The sequence below is a fragment of the Schistocerca piceifrons genome, chromosome 7 (genome assembly GCF_021461385.2).
Source record: "Schistocerca piceifrons isolate TAMUIC-IGC-003096 chromosome 7, iqSchPice1.1, whole genome shotgun sequence".
In the NCBI taxonomy this organism is placed as follows: domain Eukaryota; kingdom Metazoa; phylum Arthropoda; class Insecta; order Orthoptera; family Acrididae; genus Schistocerca; species Schistocerca piceifrons.
This window is the reverse complement of record NC_060144.1, coordinates 525,194,044-525,213,188: the sequence shown is the minus strand read 5'-3', so window position 1 is coordinate 525,213,188 and position 19,145 is coordinate 525,194,044. Positions and strand designations below refer to the sequence as shown.

The window sequence follows — 19,145 nt, the reverse complement described above, 5'->3', positions numbered from 1 at the left end:
CTCACTACACACAAATTCCAAAACAATTCAGTTTATTGTCCTGGATTTTAAATTTTTTATCCGGAAACTCTGAAAAGGTCGTACATATTCAATATTTATGGTGAGATGAGAATACAATATTTACATTACTTACGTAGTTATAAACTATGTCAACAGTAACCATTGTTAAATAAATGTAGAAAAAGCAGACTACTGAAAAGATAATGAAATAAAAAGAACATAAAAAAGGATTAATTCAAGTTCGAAGTGAATAACTTCCAGCTTGTGCAACTAGATATGTTACTGGCAGCCCCTCGAAGAACTCTAGGTTTGCCAACGAACTACGATTATGTCTGCCCGTAGCACTCCAGTCGTTAGACTATTCTACACTGCTCTGACTGTTATCTACGTGCCCGAGAGTCTTCGAGTCTACGCATACATGTGTGGGTAGTCATTTCGTTTTTTAAATATTTCTTTTTTTTTATTAAGATCTGAATGTAGTTTGAAGTTTCTCTTAATTACATTAATATGTTCCTCGCAGTCTCTATCATGGATAAAACGCTTCTTGTGACGTGTTGACGTTAATTATGAGCTTCCACTTAATCTTACGGACTGGAACTTTAGCAGTTGCCTTCTAAATATTCCATGTTTAATCATATTAACTGTAGTTCTAAAGTTCTCGCAATTTACAGTTGTTTGTATATAGCACTGTAATTGTCTGCAGTCTCCCTCCACTTGGAAGTTGGAGCATCTGAGAACGACATGATCAGCAGAACCTTCCAGTCCACTTTCACAGTTTGGTGTGTCGCCACTCGTTGCAAATGTTTGAGATACGCACCGTGACCTGTTAAGGGGGGCACGCCACCTCGAGTAGGGACAATGTCGTTCAGTTTGAGCCTGCTGCTAATGCTTAGGAATATGCTGTACACCCGCCTCGCAGTGCTTCCATTGCCCCAGTGAGGCTGCCACTCATCTAATTTCCAGGCTCATGATTGTCTTCCATGAGTAATATTATCTCCCCGGTCTCTTACACGATCGTATTGTTCCTTCTCAAACCAAAATAACACAACGTACCACGATACTCATTGGAGATACCCCTAGGATCACCAGTAAACCGTCGACAGGTGTTGTGCAAAAGGCACCAGTGAGGCTCAGAAGTACGCTCCAAGGAGTTCACAGAAAGTATTCTTTTGTTTCTCTCCAGTCGAAGGTGATGCGTCGCACGCTGGCAGCGATATCCACAATGGCTTTGAAGATAGCTTTGCAATATGAACACAGCACACAAGGGTAATTTATTGTCAGCAGCCCTAGCACATTCTATCTTGTACATAATTTGAACATTTTTCTTAGTAACACATTTATATATTCTACAAAGTTCCTTTTTTCAGTAGAAGAACTCCTAGCCTAGATACATTCAGTGCTGCGTTTCATAGGGACTCCAGCAAGACACAGGAAAGGATTTTTGGCAAGAGAAAGCCTTCCCTTCAGAAATTTGTACATATGTGATTTGATAGACAGTCAGTTTGTTGTCGGTGTACCAACGCTGCATCTGAGCAAGCACATCATTCGTCTTTTCCTCGAGTCTCTCCCTGGAATCTGCAGACGCAACTACTACTATGTCATCCGCCTATGCAACAAAACCTTCATTAGTGTCTGTCCCGTCTAACATGTAATAGGGATCCAATACAAAGATCGCAGGACAATGGACCGTCTGCACAGCCTCGAAGACAGCCCTCTGTAATCTTTTTAATTGCCTTTCTCCTGCCGACAAGCTCCTGGTCAAGTTATGGTAAATGTCGGACATGTCCGAAAGAACAGATACCATCGCTGACTAAGCAGCTCGTTAGAATGATATTACAATGAAATGAACATCCTTAGCTGCTTACATGCGTTGACATACGTCAACGGGGACAGATGAAATGTGTGCCCCGACCGGGACTCGAACCCGGGATCTCCTGCTTACATGGCAGACGCTCTATCCATCTGAGCCACCGAGGACACAGAGGATAGCGCGACTGCAGGGATTTATCTCTGGCACGCCTCCCGCCAAACCCACATTCTCAACGTATTGTCAGATGGATAGAGCGTCTGCCATGTAAGCAGTAGATCCCGGGTTCGAGTCCCGGTCGGGGCATACATTTTCATCTGTCCACGTTGGCGTATGTCAACACCTGCAAGCAGCTAAGGGTGTTCATTTAATTGTAATTTTATTCTTGCTTTAGTCCTGGAACATCTGTTAATTTAATATTTCATAGTCCTCATATTCTTTTCAGTGTTTGAACTGAATGGCGGAAAATCCCTTACTTTAGGTCTGTTTACTTTGCCGAATTTTTTTTTTTTTTTTTTTTTTTTTTTTTTTTTTGCTAATAACGAACTTCCTGTGGGCGCACTGGGCTCGCCTTCGGGAGGACGACGATTCAATCCCTCGTCCGGCCATCCTGATTTAGGTTTTCCGTGATTTCCCTACATCGCTCTAGGCAAATGCTGGGATGGTTCCTTTGAAAGGGCACGGCCGACTTCCTACCCCGTCCTTCCCTAATCTGATGAGGCCGATGACCTCACTGTCTGGTCTTCTCCCCAAAACGACTCAACCAACATGTGGTCATCCACCCGAAAAGTGTGTGTGTGTGTGTGTGTGTGTTTAATATTATTTTATGCGTGTGATGCGGAAGTAGCACCGAGCGGTGTAGCGGATTTAGAGTCACAGTAGGAGAACGCACTACCGGTTACCACTGCACCAGTGGACAGATGAGTTAGGAGGGCGTCGCAGGGAGCACAAATATTAAGACGGCCTGTGGGACGTGAAATAAGAACCGCGGGACGTGAATAGACGCGTGCCGGGCCGCTAACGGCAGGGCAGCGGATCGGCGTTGCGCAAGCGGTCCGGGCAGGCTCCAGCCGCCGCCTGCCATCTGTCCCCGGAGCGGCGCACCGTGGACTCTTGAGCAACGGGGCCGCGGGGCGGTCGGTCGCCGAATATTACAGGCCGCGCGGCGAGACGTCCATAATTCCGACTTAATGAGATTACGGCAGGCGGCTGCTCAGAGAAGACGATTAGCCCGTGTGTCGAAACCTAACTGCCCCCACACGAACTCCTAAGTGGGCTGATCGAATGCTGGGACAAAATCGTGCGACCTCCATCGCTTGTGAACCCAATGTCGTCAGTTTCCTGTAATGCGAGCTCTGTCCCTCTGCGTGTGCAAAGTGAATTATGCTCCTGTGATGACTTCCTGGCATCCTCCTGGTTTTGAGAATGTACATAGCTACGGCATACCAACAATGTAGCACGTGAAACTTCCTGGCAGATTAAAACTTATGAAACGCCCCCTTAGAAAAATTAATGAATTACTGTGCTGATAAACCTCTTACATTATTTGATGTTCAAACAGCTGAGCAGAACTGAACGTACTCAGACATTTCGCTCTTTACCTATTCTGATCAACACTAAACTGACACGCAATATTTTTATCGCAACGCAATCTGACTTTCAAACATCCCTACAAAAGAATGGCCCTGACTAACAATAACCTATACCTTTCATGAATCACTTACCTCACAAAAATCTTCGTTACTCGAACTACTGCAATACAGCGAGCGCCACTACTGCCAGCTAAATTAAAGATTCAAACTACTGAAGGCACTAACTACTGACAGGCATAGTTAGCAAATGAAAGATTTTAATAGTGTTCAAAAGTCATAATATATATAGCAGTTCATGACATCCAGTCTTACAAATTTACTGTCTCTGATGGACACACGTCCAGATCATCCGCTCTCAAAACTCCGCCATTTCTCTCCCCACATCCACCACTGCTGGCGGCTCACCTCCAACTGTGCAATGCTACGCGCTGTTAACATCCAACCGCCCAACACTACAATGGCGAACATTCCAACAATGCCAACTAGCCACGGACTGCACACAGCACAGCCAGTGATTTTCATACAGAGCGCTGCATGGTGTTACCAACATAAAAACCTAAACAGCCTACTTACAAACTGTGTACCGGGCCGAGACTCGAACTCGGGACCTTTGTCTTTCGCGGGCAAGTACTCTACCAACTGAGCTACCCAAGCACGATGCATCTCCTCACAGCTTTACTTCTGGCGGTATCTCGCCTCCCACATTCCAGAAGTTCTTCTGCGAAACTTGCAAAACTAGCACTCCTGGAAGAAAGGTTATGACGGAGACACGGTTTTTCCACACACTGGGGGACGTTTCCAGAAAGATATTTTCACTCTACAGCGGAGTTTGAACTGCTATGAAACTTCGTAGGTAGCTCAGTTGATAGAGCACTTGAACGCGAAAGGCAAAGGTCCCGAGTTCGAGTCTCGATCCGGCACACAGCTTTAATCTGCCAGGAACTTTCACATCAGTGCACACTCTGCTGCAGGGTGAAAATTTCATTCTGTACTGTGAAAAGAAATCACTAATCAGGGTAGAATGCGTCAAATTTTTGGATGTGCATTCAATGAAAACCTGATATGTAAGAAGCTTCTCAAAAAATTAAGTTCAGCTACTTTTACCCTTCGTTTTCTGCTTGTCTCTTAACGCAGTGGTACACCAGTTCCCGTCAGATCACCGAAGTTGAGCGCTCTCGGGCTTGGCTACCATTTGGATTTGTCACCGTCTGGATATGCCGAGTGATGCTGATGAGTGAGGGCCACTCAGCCCATCTGGGGCCAATTGAGGGGCTACTTGGTTGGAAAGTAGCGACACCGGTGAAGAAAACTCACAACAAGCGATAGGGCGGTGTGCTGACCACATGCCTCTCCATACCTCGTCCATTGATGCCACTGGGCTGAGGATGACACGGCAGCCGGTGGGCACCGTTGCGTTTTCAAGGCCTTTGGGACGACGTTTATTTTATATTGCTTGTCTCAGAAACAAACGACTGAACCTCCTAACTTCATCTCCAGGTTTCAATTCAATAATATCTTATCGAATATTTCTACCTTAGTAACTCATGACTTACAAAGAAAATACCCACTGCACAAAAGCGAACAGTAAGAATAATACGTGGTGACTGTCATCTTGTAGGTATGTCTCCAAAATGGTTCAAATGGCTCTGAGCACTATGGGACTTAACAGCTATGGTCATCAGTCCCCTAGAACTTAGAACTACTTATACCTAACGAACCTCAGGACAGCACACAACACCAAGCCATCACTAGGCAGTCTCTTCAAGGAGTTTGGCATTTTAACAGTACATTCACAACAAGGAGGGTTCCCCACTTAGCTCTGCCACTTGACATACTTTCGAAACGAAGCATAACGCGAAAAATTCAATCTATGTCACGGGCTTTCACAATGAGCAGGGATGCATAATCCATAACTCTAAACGAACATTACTTTCAACACATAGTAAAGTTTGTTTTAAACGATACACTTGTTTTTTTTTCTACAGAAATGGAAATTGAAGTTAATCTGTGATAGCAGGCGTGTTTTCACCGTTCCAAGTCCCATACTTTCTGAAATGCATAGACTTCAAACAATGGCGACGGCGCCACTGATTCTGTCGTAACGCGCGGAGGAAGGGTTGCATACACCAGGCTTCAGGACAATGCAGGCAACCCGCACTGCGGCATCACAGCATTACGGCAGAAACTGTGGTATCGTGTCCATTATTTGAAGTGTAAGTATATGGTTTAGAGCACTGAAATCAAGTGTGCCGTCATCAGGCTTAGAGCACTGAAACCAAGTCTGCCATCAACAATTGTACCTCTAGTTTCCGTTTCGGTAGATAAAAATACGTGTAATCTTTAAGAAAACGTAACTTTGTTTTGAAATTGATGATTGTTTACTTCTAGGGATTGTGCATTCCTACCGATTGTGTGAGCCCCCGACATAGTTTCATCCCTGGCCAATCGTATTTTTTACATTTTGTTTCATTTCGGAAATACACTAAGTGCTCAAAAGTATCCGGGCACCTTGCTGAAAATGACTTACAAGTTCGTGGCACCTTCCATCGGTGATGCTGGAATTAAACGTGGTGTTGGCCGACCCTTAGACTTGATGACAGCTTCCACTCTCTCAGGCATACGTTCAATCAGGTGCTGGAAAGTTTCTTGGAGGATGGCAACCCATCCTTCACGGAGTGCTGCATTGAGGAGAAGCATCGATGACGCTCGGTGAGACCTGGCACGAAGTTGGCGTTCCAAAACAACCCAAAGGATTCAGGTCGGGACTCTGTGCAGGCTCGTCCACTACAGGTATGTTATTGTCGTGGAAACACTCCTCCACAGGCCGTGCATTATGAACAAAGACTCGATCGGGTTGAAAGATGCAATCGCCAACCCCGAATTGCTCTTCAACAGAGAGAGGCAAGAAGGTGCTTAAAACATCAATGTAGGCCTGTGCTGAGATAGTGCCACGTAAAACAACAAAGGGGTGCGAGCCCTCTCCATGAAAATCACGACCACACCATAACACCACCGCCTCCGAATTTTAATGTTGGCACTACACGCGCTGGCAGATGACGTTCACCGGGCATTGGCCACACGTTGTGTACCGTGATTCGTCACTCCACACAACGTTTTTCCACTGTTCAATCGCCTAATGTTTACGCTCCTTACACCAAGCGAGGCGTCGTTTGGCATTTACCGGCGTGATGTGTGGCTTATGAGCAGCTGATCGACCATGAAATCCAAGTTTTCTCACCTCCCGCCTAACTGTCATCGTACTTGCAGTGGATCCTGATGTAGTTTGTAAATCCTGTGTGACGGCCTATTACACACTACGACCCTCTTCAACGGGGCGGTCTCTGTCAATCAGCACACGGGGTCGGTCTATACTTTTGTGCTGTACGTGTCCCTTCACGTTTCCACTTCACTATCACATCGGAAACAGTGGACCTAGAGATGTTTCGGAGCGTGACACCCCGTCACCTGATCACGCTTGAAGTCCGTGTGTTCCGCGGAGCGCCCCATTCTGCTCTCTCAATATATCTAATGACTACTGAGGTCGCTAATATGGGGTATCTAGCAGTAGGTGGGAGCACAATGCACCTAATACGCAAAACGTATGGTTTTGGGGGTGCTTGGATACTTTTGATCACATAGTGTATGTGAGGGGCCAAAGTTATGTGGGACACCCTGTATAAATTTGCTAATTACATTTCTCATAAATAATTCATCACAGATTGAGACAGATAATGACATCCACGTCTAATACAACAGAAGAAAAAGTGACCTTTTGTATTCCTTATTAGGACTATCGTTTGCTGAGGAAGGAGTTCAATATATATCAACAAAAGTCATCGATCATTTGCCCAGTAACATAAAATGTGTAATAGGCAGCTAAGCAAGTTTTAAATGTAACCTAAGATCATTTATTATGCACAAATACTTGTATTCTATAAAAGAAATTTTAGTGAAAAACTAGTATCTTGTAAAGAAACGTTATTGTGAAGTGTAGTTGCGTGAGCTGTTCTCAAAATTCGTATGCTCAGTGGTGTTAAAACTAATCATATACACTTATCTTGTAACCTGTCTCGTTCCACATCATTTCTATAAAAATCTTTCAAATAATCTGTGAAACAGTGAATCAACTAAGTGCCGATTGTAGGACAGCGTTGCGTGGCTCGGCTTAGTAACGCAACTGTCCCCCTAGAACCTTAAATTTTGGGGCATCGGAGACCAGTGGATTCCAGGACTTATTTTTCTTCGACTCGACTCTGACTTCGTGTTAAGAGAGGTTCAAAACGATGAAACGTTAATCTGTCATATACCCGGAGGACGCCCTCAATACCACGAATAGTCGTGGTCCTACGCTACTTGGTCTAATCTTGTCTTCCACCAGCCCTTGAAATGGCTTACCCAGCAATTACAAGAGTAACTACAGTTTGACGTTGACTCCAAATCACGATGCCGTCTTGCCTTTTTTCACATTAGGCTATATGTGACAGAAAAAAAGATCTTCGGGCTTACCGTTGTTCCAACCGCATCCGTACTTGCGTATTGAGCCTTTTCCTCTTACCTCTATTCTCCCTTTCAGTCCGTCCTTGCTCCTTCAGCGGCGTAGGCTCTATGACATTGTTTTGCCTTCTTTGGCGTTATCTGCATTGCAATGCCATCCGTCAAATCTTCCAATTATTTTGTCATTTTAAAATAAGTTAAAGTAAAATTTCTTCATTAAAGCCTGAAAATTCTTAGGAACTCCAATGTCTCCTTAACATGATAATAAAATGAATGTTCCGGAATTAATAAAATATCACTCGAAGATATATCTTGCAGTCCTTCTTGTAATTAAAAATGGAAACAAAAGATTATTTATGAAAATTAAAGTTTATGAAGTACTGTATCACCGAGGTTCACTGTGTGTCACATATAACGGGCTTAGTGAATTCACCGACTGAGGGAACATTCTAGTCACCCGTACCTGCTAAGCAATATTAGTGGTTAGATAAAAAATGATGTTGATACAGCTTCGCTTCTGGGATCAACCTGAATTCCGCCATTAACGACTGCATAGGGTTTGGCTGTCTGTCTCAGATGGTCCAAGAGATTGAGGAAAGCAGCAGAAAACAGTGCTCTAATTTGTGCCATGTTCCTTGACGATTCGCAATGTCGAACAAATTACGACCTTAACGGAAAACTGAACTATAGCTTGACCTAATAAAAAAGTCATTATGGAAGTAGCATTTGTGGTGGCCTAGCAATGTTCTCTAGGAGCATTTCTGTGTGCGGTATAGTCAGATAACCTAATGGATAAGTCGGAACTTCCATGACGTTGTTCGTAGTTCATGATGTTTATAATAACGCCAGAAATATAAATGCAGTTGATAGATTTGTGCCCTCGACAGAAGCAGATATGACGTATTACGCATAAAAAGTCAGAAACAAACATTCTTGATCTTCTACTGCGTTAATGCAAACAGCCGTAAACCGTAACTAAAAATCATCTGGGGGTATGTCAAGGCATCATCACTTACAATGCCACGGTTTCGAGCGTAGCACACCCACTCACATACACGTACGCGCGCGCACGCACACACACACACACACACACACACACACAAATACAATATGTTTCAGCTGTACAGTAACAACAGGAAATTCATCTTAAATGTGTTATAAGCTCACGAGCAAGAGTTTCTCCTTCGATGTAAACGAAACACAAAAGGAAGAGCGAGGTAGCAGTCGCTGGCTGAGGTGGCGCTGCCGCACAGAGATGTAAAGAGTACTGCCTAAGGCACAGGCGCAGGTAGTAATTCCATTCTGTGAGCATGACCATAATTTTAGCTCTTCTCTTTATTGGCTACTGACAGACACATATTTACATGCGAGTGGACGATGCTTACACCTATAAAAGAAACTTATATTCGCAGCATGTAATAATTATACAGGGTGAGACAAAAAGTACTTTACAACTTTGGAATGATGAAATTTATAGAGATAAGTTACAGAATTGGTTGATGCGTCATTTCGTAGCAAACAACTTCCAGTGTCACATAAAAGTGTGAAGTGTAACTATGGTGTAAAGTGACTACCATTTGTGATGCAGCAAACATCCCACCGGTAATAACTTTCTTCCCACATTAGTTGCAGCAAGTCGGGCGTAACTTGTGCAGCGGCAGCGTATATTCGAATTTTAAGGTCAGATGAGTTGTTGGTAGGGGAGGAACGCACAAGCGGCCTTTAATGGAACGTCATAAAAAGAAATCCAGTGGCGTCAAGTCTGCGAAGCGAGCTGGCCGCGCAACTGGTCCTTATATGTCAGTCCACCAACCTGGGGACGGGATTATCGAGGAAATCTTCAACTTCTGTGAGGAGATGAGATAGCGCACCCTTTTGCTGGTACTAAACAATCCCAACTCGGTCATCGTTATCGATCTCTGGAATTAAAATGTTTTCAAGCATATCCGGATACACAACAGCAGTGACATTATTCTCCTTGAAGAAGGAAGGACCGTACACTTTCAATTTTCCAAGGGCGCAAAACATATTAGAATTGGGACTATCACGAACGTAAATCCAACTTGAGATTGAGTGAGGCATCAACTGATTCTGTATGTCACATCAATAAATTTCTGTAACATTCCAAAGTTGCAAAGTATTTTTTGACTCACCCTGTATGTTGTTGTTTGTTGTTGTGGTCTTAAGTCCTGAGACTGGTTTGATGCAGCTCTCCATGCTACTCTATCCTGTGCAAGCTTCTTCATCTCCCAGTACCTACTGCAATCTACATCCTTCTGAATCTGCTTAGTGTATTCATCTCTTGGTCTCCCTCTACGATTTTTACCCTCCACGCTGCCCACCAATACTAAATTGGTGATCCCTTGATGCCTCAGAACATGTCCTACCAACCGATCCCGTCTTCTGGTCAAGTTGTGCCACAAACTTCTCTTCTCCCCAATCCTGTTCAATACTTCCTCATTAGTTATGTGATCTACCCATCTAATCTTCAGCATTCTTCTGTAGCACTACATTTCGAATGCTTCTATTCTCTTCTTGTCCAAACTATTTATCGTCCATGTTTCACTTCCATACATGGCTACACTCCATACAAATACTTTCAGAAATGATTTCCTGACACTTAAATCTATACTCGATGTTAACAAATTTCTCTTCTTCAGAAAAGCTTTCCTTGCCATTGCCAGTCTACATTTTATATCCTCTCTACTTCGACCATCATCAGTTATTTTGCTCCCCAAACAGCAAAACTCCTTTACTACTTTAAGTGTCTCATTTCCTAATCTAATTCCCTCAGCATCACCCGACTTAATTCGACTACATTCAATTATCCTCGTTTTGCTTTCTTATATCCTCCTTTCAAGACACTGTCCATTCCATTCAACTGCTCTTCCAAGTCCTTTGCTGTCTCTGACAGAATTACAATGTCATCGGCGAACCTCAAAGTTTTTACTTCTTCTCCATGGATTTTAATACCCACTCCGAATTTTTCTTTTGTTTCCTTTACTGCTTGCTCAATATACAGATTGAATAACATCGGGGAGAGGCTACAACCCTGTCTTACTCCCTTCCCAACCACTGCTTCCCTTTCATGTCCCTCAACTCTTATAACTGCCATCTGGTTTCTGTACAAATTGTAAATAGCCTTTCGCTCCCTGTATTTTACCCGTGCCACCTTTAGAATTTGAAAAAGAGTATTCCAGTCAACATTGTCAAAAGCTTTCTCTAAGTCTACAAATGCTAGAAACGTAGGTTTGCCTTTCTTTAATCTTTCTTCTAAGATAAGTCGTAAGGTCAGTATTGCCTCACGTGTTTCAGTGTTTCTACGGAATCCAAACTGATCTTCCCAGAGGTTGGCTTCTACTAGTTTTTCCATTCGTCTGTAAAGAATTCGTGTTAGTATTTTGCAGCTGTGACTTATTAAACTGATAGTTCGGTAATTTTCACATCTGTCAACACCTGCTTTCTTTGGGATTGGAATTATTATATTCTTCTCGAAGTCTGAGGGTATTTCGCCTGTTTTATACATCTTGCTCACCAGATGGTAGAGTTTTGTCAGGACTGGCTCTCCCAAGGCCGTCAGTAGTTCCAATGGAATGTTGTCTACTCCGAGGGCCTTGTTTCGACTCAGGTCTTTCAGTGCTCTGTCAAACTCTTCACGCAGTATCGTATCTCCCATTTCATCTTCATCTACATCCTCTTCCATTTCCATAATATTGTCCTCAAGCACATCGCCCTTGTATAGACCCTCTATATACTCCTTCCACCTTTCTGCTTTCCCTTCTTTGCTTAGAAGTGGGTTGCCATCTGAGCTCTTGATATTCATACAAGTGGTTCTCTTCTCTCCAAAGGTCTCTTTACTTTTCCTGTAGGCAGTATCTATCTTACCCCTAGTGAGATAAGCCTCTACATCCTTACATTTGTCCTCTAGCCATCCCTGCTTAGCCATTTTACACTTCCTGTCGATCTCATTTTTGAGACGTTTGTATTCCTTTTTGCCTGCTTCATTTACTGCATTTTTATATTTTCTCCTTTCATCAATTAAATTCAATATTTCTTCTGTTACCCAAGGATTTCTACCAGCCCTCGTCTTTTTATGTACTTGATCCTCTGCTGCCTTCACTACTTCATCCCTCAAAGCTACCCATTCTTCTTCTACCGTATTTCTTTCCCCCATTCCTGTCAATTGCTCCCTTATGCTCTCCCTGAAACTCTGTACAACCTCTGGTTCTTTCAGTTTATCCAGGTCCCATCTCCTTAAATTAACACCTTTTTGCAGTTTCTTCAGTTTTGATCTACAGGTCATAACCAATAGATTATGGCCAGAGTCCACATCTGCCCCTGGAAATGTCTTACAATTTAAAACCTGGTTCCTAAATCTCTGTCTTACCATTATATAATCTATCTGATGCCTTTTAGTATCTCCAGGGTTCTTCCATGTATACAACCTTCTTTCATGATTCTTAAACCAAGTGTTGGCTATGATTATGTTGTGCTCTGTGCAAAATTCTACCAGGCGGCTTCCTCTTTCATTTCTTAGCCCCAATCCATATTCACCGACTATGTTTCCTTCTCTCCCTTTTCCTACACTCGAATTCCAGTCACCCATGACTATTAAATTTTCGTCTCCCTTCACTATCTGAATAATTACTTTTATTTCATCATACATTTCTTCAATTTCTTCGTCATCTGCAGAGCTAGTTGGCATATAAACTTGTACTACTGTAGTAGGTGTGGGCTTCGTATCTATCTTGGCCACAATAATGCGTTCACAATGCTGTTTGTAGTAGCTTACCCGCATGCCTATTTTCCTATTCATTATTAAACCTACTCCTGCATTACCCCTATTTGATTTTGTGTTTATAACCCTGTAGTCACCTGACCAGAAGTCTTGTTCCTCCTGCCACCGAACTTCACTAATTCCCACTATATCTAACTTCAACCTATCCATTTCCCTTTTTAAATTTTCTAACCTACCTACCCGATTAAGGGATCTGACATTCCACGCTCCGATCCGTAGAACGCCAGTTTTCTTTCTCCTGATAACGACATCCTCCTGAGTAGTCCCCGCCCGGAGATCCGAATGGGGGACTATTTTACCTCCGGAATATTTTACCCAAGAGGACACCATCATCATTTAATCATACAGTAAAGCTGCATGCCCTCGGGAAAAATTACGGCTGTAGTTTCCCCTTGCTTTCAGCCGTTCGCAGTACCAGCACAGCAAGGCCGTTTTGGTTATTGTTACAAGGCCAGATCAGTCAATCATCCAGACTGTTGCCCTTGCAACTACTGAAAAGGCTGCTGCCCCTCTTCAGGAACCACACGTTTGTCTGGCCTCTCAACAGATACCCCTCCGTTGTGGTTGCACCTACGGTATGGCTATCTGTATCGCTGAGGCACGCAAGCCTCCCCACCAACGTCAAGGTTCATGGTTCATGGGGGGGGGGGGGGTCACCCTGTATAACCTTGTGAAATGAAAGGAACGTAGAACAGAAAGGGGATTAAGATTGGAAGAAACTTATCACAATGTTCTTTTAGAGTGTAGAACGGTCCTAGACTCCCACTCGTAGCAACAGAAAAATTTGACATGTCGACCAAATTAAGATCGGTTTCACAATAAAACAGTTTGGAAAAAAATCGATTGAATCATAGTTGGTACAAACCGTGTGAGATCATTAATTATGTTTTGTTTCGGGTTGGCAGTGCATAGCGGCATTTCTATTTCACTCTTCTTAATTTCTGTGAAGAAAATTTAAGGTTAACATTATGGGAACGGAGTGAAGGCAGCAATTTAATAATAATGATACCCAGACCGTTTAACGATTTCTTAAACTTATTAATGATTTATTTCATGTAACACGTTTTGGGTGTTGCCACATTCCAAGCTTTTTATTAAGGACAAAATTTTCATAGGAATGACGTTTGCTATGCGCACGTTACCAGCGAACGGACATAATTAAGGTAGCGTAAGTGGCAGTCAATGCTCCGATAGTGTACACATATTCCAGATGACGAAGTTCGACAATTTGCAATTTACTTTGCAAAACCTCTGCAAACACAAAGCAATGAATGAGTTTGCTTTTTTTGTAAATTGCAGTTGTAATGAGTCTCTCCAACTTGACATACATCAGGGTATATAGTTCAATGACAAACATCGTACTAAAGTTATAAAGTAGTGATAAACTACTGATTTCAATGTTATTACGCCGAAATACTTAGCCACCATCAGTGAGTGGACCGTCTAAGGTCGTCCATGCAGCTCGCTTACATCCTATCCACGATTGCATAGAGACTTTAATGAAAGAATTTTTAGGTATCGTATATCTGTAACACTAAAAAGAGGTATAAAACGAAACTCATGTTTCGACAACTTTGCAGCTGTTCTCTTCAGGCAGCTGCCCGGTCCATCAAACAATTTTAACATCTCAGTGGAAATTAGAACAGCTCGTATTGGTCTAAGAGATACTAAAATTTCGTCTCTGATTAAAAACAGAATTCTAATCTGGAAATCCATATTACACGTCACGAAGGTAGAAATGAAACACTGGAAAGCCTCACAGATTCCTGCTCTTCTTGAGGATCATGCTCCGAAGAGAAACTGGATACGTTGTTCACTGTGGTGAATGCACTGTCTTTTAGTCAATAAGTGTGCTTGTCTTTGGGATGTTTAAAGACTGAAAATGGTGTTTCTCGTAGGTTACCATGAGTCAAACACAGTCGTCATCATGCTGTAACCCTAATAGTTTTCCTCTTGGAGCGTCCACAAGATTGCTTGTATGATACGTTCAGTAGAATTTCCGTTGCCAGAAATCGGTTGCAGAACAAGGAAGCCAAGAATGTCACGGCAGTGGATCACTGCGTCCAATGTGGGAGTTTTCCCGTCTCGCAAGACTGAAGGTGGAGTGTGCAAACGATTGCTGACTAGCGGAACAGGGAGCAGACGGTTCACCGAAGGCAGCAGTCGGAACTACCTGCGACTGACTCGCACCTAACTATGACGATGTAGTCTTGTCCAGCCATGTCCTCGATCAGCGTTTATGTCTTCTGCTGGTGTTTCTGGAATGGAAGAATTTCTTAACACTGTAAACTTATTTCTATTTCATTGTAGTAATAATAAGTTTTTTCCGTTTTTCTTTAAATATTGAGTGTAAATATTGCAATCTACATCTACATCTACACCTCAAAAGCCATCTTATGGTGTGTGGCTGAAGGTACTTTGTGTACAATGTCACTCCCCCCCCCTCCCCCTCTTTCGAAATGTAGGAAGAAGGCCTTCTCTGGTGTCTTTGCTAATTTTGCTGTAACTTGAGCTCCAGGTAAATGTGTAGTTTTAGCACGTCTCTTTCGACAAAATGGATTTTTGTTACATTCGATTTTACCATCTCCGCCCAAAAATAGTGAGTCATTTCCCACAGTCACCATTACATCAGCGGAAGCAGCAGAAATTTTTGAATCTGTATCGTGTTCAGTTTCTTCAACACCGTCACCTTCAAAATCACAGCGTCCTCCCACACGTTCGTCATTATCTTCGCGAAATAATGCCGCGATAATTTCATCAACAGTCATTATTTTAGTCATCCAGTGTCAGGAAAAAAGAACAGTCTTGTCATCTTCCCTTCGACTAAGACAAGATATATGATATGAAAATGAAACCTCCTCCTCACTTATCGACCTTAATGACAGTGAAAAATTAAACCGCGTGTACCTAATGGAAATTTGGGAAAAGCAATCGTCACCGAAGTTAATCTGTCGGTAAAGAGGGCGGAAAGCGTTACATCTAAATGAAAGGAAAAATGCAAATGAAACTGGTGGAAATTAATTTTGAAAAGGGGTAAAGTTAATAAAGAAAGTAAATGTGCGGCCGTTACGTTAACAATTAACTAGCGATAATTAGATATTTGAGATTTGGGGAAAATTACGGTCGCCAGTCCTATGGACAGTTACTATAGTAACTGAAAAAGAAAGGTTATTGCACATATAATCAGCACTAGAAGCGTGGCAACAGAAGGTTGACACGTGTTGTGTGAAAACTGGAAATGTGTCAGAAGTAATAAATTTCGCTACACTCTGACTTAATTTATCAAAAGAATTAATAAAACCGGAAAATTGAAAGTTAATTTAGTGACTGAAATTAATAGTGAGCTTTGTTTCTGAAGCACATCGAAATTCAGTAAAATTCGGTTAGTCTTGGGCTACCTCAACAATCATTTCAAAAGCTACTTGAATCTACGCAATTTAGAAATAAGAGATTTAACTTTGAACTTGAATTAAATGATTCTGAACAATTAACAATAGTAAAATTTAGTACGTACCAAGCTGAGCTGCAGTCACAGGTAATCTAAAATACGGTAGCAAAACTCACACTCTTAATTTGTGCTTGTGTAATCTAAATATTGTAGCCAGCTATGAATACCTTAACTGAACTTTGAAATTAAAGCAGTGAAATCGATTGATATTACTTTAATGCTGGCGTTTGAATTTCAACGACACTCGAGTTCATTCCGGAAAAGGAAGGGACCCTGCTTGGTAATGCAATTGGGACAATGAGCAACAAAGGTTCATGCTACGTTGCTGTAATTTAGTGAGAAAAATTGAACAGTTTGAAAAGCTGAGGTCTGCCATACAGTTCTAAAACTTTACGTGCTTTCAGTCTTCCTTGTTGGTTGACTGAAGGTTTGAAGTCGTCGATCGAGGAGGTGGTGACAGTCACTCATTGTCGGCCGTCGCTGTTGCAGAAGCTGGATGTTGGCGCGCTTTCTTCTCGACACGGTCTCGAGCCAAATCGGGCTCTTGATGTGTGCCAGCTAACGCTCCCGTCCGCGACACCATGTCAGAAAATAACATAGGAAGTTGAGCGCAATTACATGCTGCCAAACCCTGAAAGCGCGGCAACTCGAGGGAGCGTCATACAACATCCCTGCTCCACCGCACTACTCCAGCCAGACTCCCCTCTGCTTGCGCTCCGCGCGGCAGAGTTAACACTCTCAAAGATCGTAAACACTTTGGTTCTCCACACGACATATCGATGTAATGGTTCGATAGCATAGTTTTCCCTAGGCAAGACCCAGCGTAAAAATACAAATAATATTTACAAAACAAACCAATTATACATCGACATATATATATATATATATATATATATATATATATATATATATATATATATGTATATATAGTAAAACAATTACAATATATAAAGACACAGAAATGTCATATCTTCAGGTAACAAAATAAGGAAAAATTTCATAGTACATTAGATGGAAATAGGAGGATATGCATTTCTGGCGTTACAAACTGGTAAGTATGAGGGTCGTTCAGTAACCAATGCCCCAATTTTTTTTAAAAAGCCATTAATATACATAGACAAAGGTCCTTGTTGATGCTTCACATCTGATGTTTTTTCTGTGCACCGGTGAACTTTCGAACCTTTCTGGTAGATGGCAGAGCAGTGGTACAGCGTCAAAATGGCGTCTACATACGACTCACAAGCAGCGTGCTGTTATTGAATTCTTGTGTGCAGGAAAAGAAACCGTGGTGAACATCCATAAACGTTTGTTTGCAGTGTTTTGCGATGCTGCAGTTGATGGAAGTACAGTTGGGCGATGGGTAAAGAAAGTTACAGCCTCAGGAAATGCAGAAACAGAGCTCTATGATCAGCCACGCTCAGTACGTTCTGTCACAGCCACTCCTCCAGACATGCTGAATCGTGCGGATGTCATTATTCGTGCCGACCGTCGCATCACAACTCCACAATTGGCTCTAGAGTTGCCCGTCAGCATTGGAAGTGCGTCTACAATGATCGAGACTCTCGAATATTCAAAGAGGTGCTCACGATGAGTTCCACGAATGCTCACAGCGGACCACTATATTCAAAGAAGGGCCATTTCATCTCTATTGTTGGAGCGTTTTGAGACCGACGGAGAGGCGTTTCTGTCACGGCTCGTTACGGGAGATTAAAGCTGGGTGCACCGTTTTGCGCCGGATACAAAAAGATAGTACATGGAGTGGCATCACCCACATTCACCTCAAAAGACAAATTTCACGACAACCCCCTCTGCTGGAAATGGTGACAGTATTCTGGGATTGTGATGGCGTCATTCTCGTGGATGTGATGCCAAGAGGGTTAACTATAGGTCTAGATCCATACATGAAGGCTCTGAATACACTAAAGAATCGTTTCCTACGTGTTCGACCGGACAAGAATCCAGCAGAAATCTTGCTCCAACACGATAATGCATGGCCACACACAAGTCTGAGAATCCGGAACACCCAAATTGGGTTGGGCATCATTGTCTCATCCACCCTTCAGTCCAGACCTGGCACCCTCTTTGGGCCCCTAAAAGATTCGCTACGGGGAACACACTTTGAAGATGACGAGAGTATTAGTCATGCAGTGAAAACATGGCTACTCCTTCGGGACAAGAGCTTTTACCAGCAGGGAATACATGCTCTTCCACAACTTTGGCGTACAGCCATAGAATGTGATGGAGACTACGTAGAAAAATAGGACACCGACAAGGCATGTTGGTGTGTATTGTCAGCAAATTCTGGCTCTTGACAACAAATGTGTTCTGAGAAAATAAATGTGGGGCAATTTTTATCGAACGACCCTCGTATTTTGGTTTACATAAGCAGAAAAGAAGAAATGCACTAATTCTAACTCCTGTAGCCGCTATGTTGCACTGCCTAAATTTCGTATTCGTGGTGGTTCGCAGGTGGAAAAAACAGCAGAACGCAAACGCAAACACTCGCGTCAGGTCAGACGGACGATAACGCCAGAACGCCAATAGCCGCACCAGGTCAAACACCCAGCAAACGGCAGTTTAGCGCGAAATATGACTCCAAATGCACTATCTCGAACAGTTCAACAATAAAGGAATATACATGTCACTGGGAGTTTTAAAAATCTACATCTACATACATACTCCGCAAATCGCCATACGGTGTGTGGCGGAGGGTACCTCGTACCACAACTAGCATCGTCCCTCCCTGTTCCACTCCCAAACAGAACGAGGGAAAAATGACTGCCTATATACCTCTGCAGAGCCGTAAACTCTCTTATCTTATCTTTGTGGTCTTTCCGCGAAATATAAGTTGGCGGCAGTGAAATTGTACTGCAGTCAGTCTCAAATGCTGGTTCTGCAAATTTCCTCAGTAGCGATTCACGAAAAGAACGCCTCCTTTCCTCTAGAGACTCCCACCCGTGTTCGTGAAGCATTTCCGTAACACTCACGTGACGACCAAACCTACCA

General features: G+C 42.8%; 1 protein-coding gene and 1 non-coding gene across 2 annotated transcripts in view; one reads left to right on the top strand and one right to left on the bottom strand.

Annotated features, from left to right (window-relative positions):
• The window catches only part of LOC124805002 (zinc finger protein basonuclin-1-like), a 297,696-nt gene that overhangs the window by 185,310 nt on the left and 93,241 nt on the right, over positions 1-19,145 (top strand). The window lies entirely within an intron of this gene.
• Positions 1,904-1,977, bottom strand: Trnat-ugu. The gene has a single exon. It is a non-coding gene; the product is annotated as a tRNA-Thr (tRNA).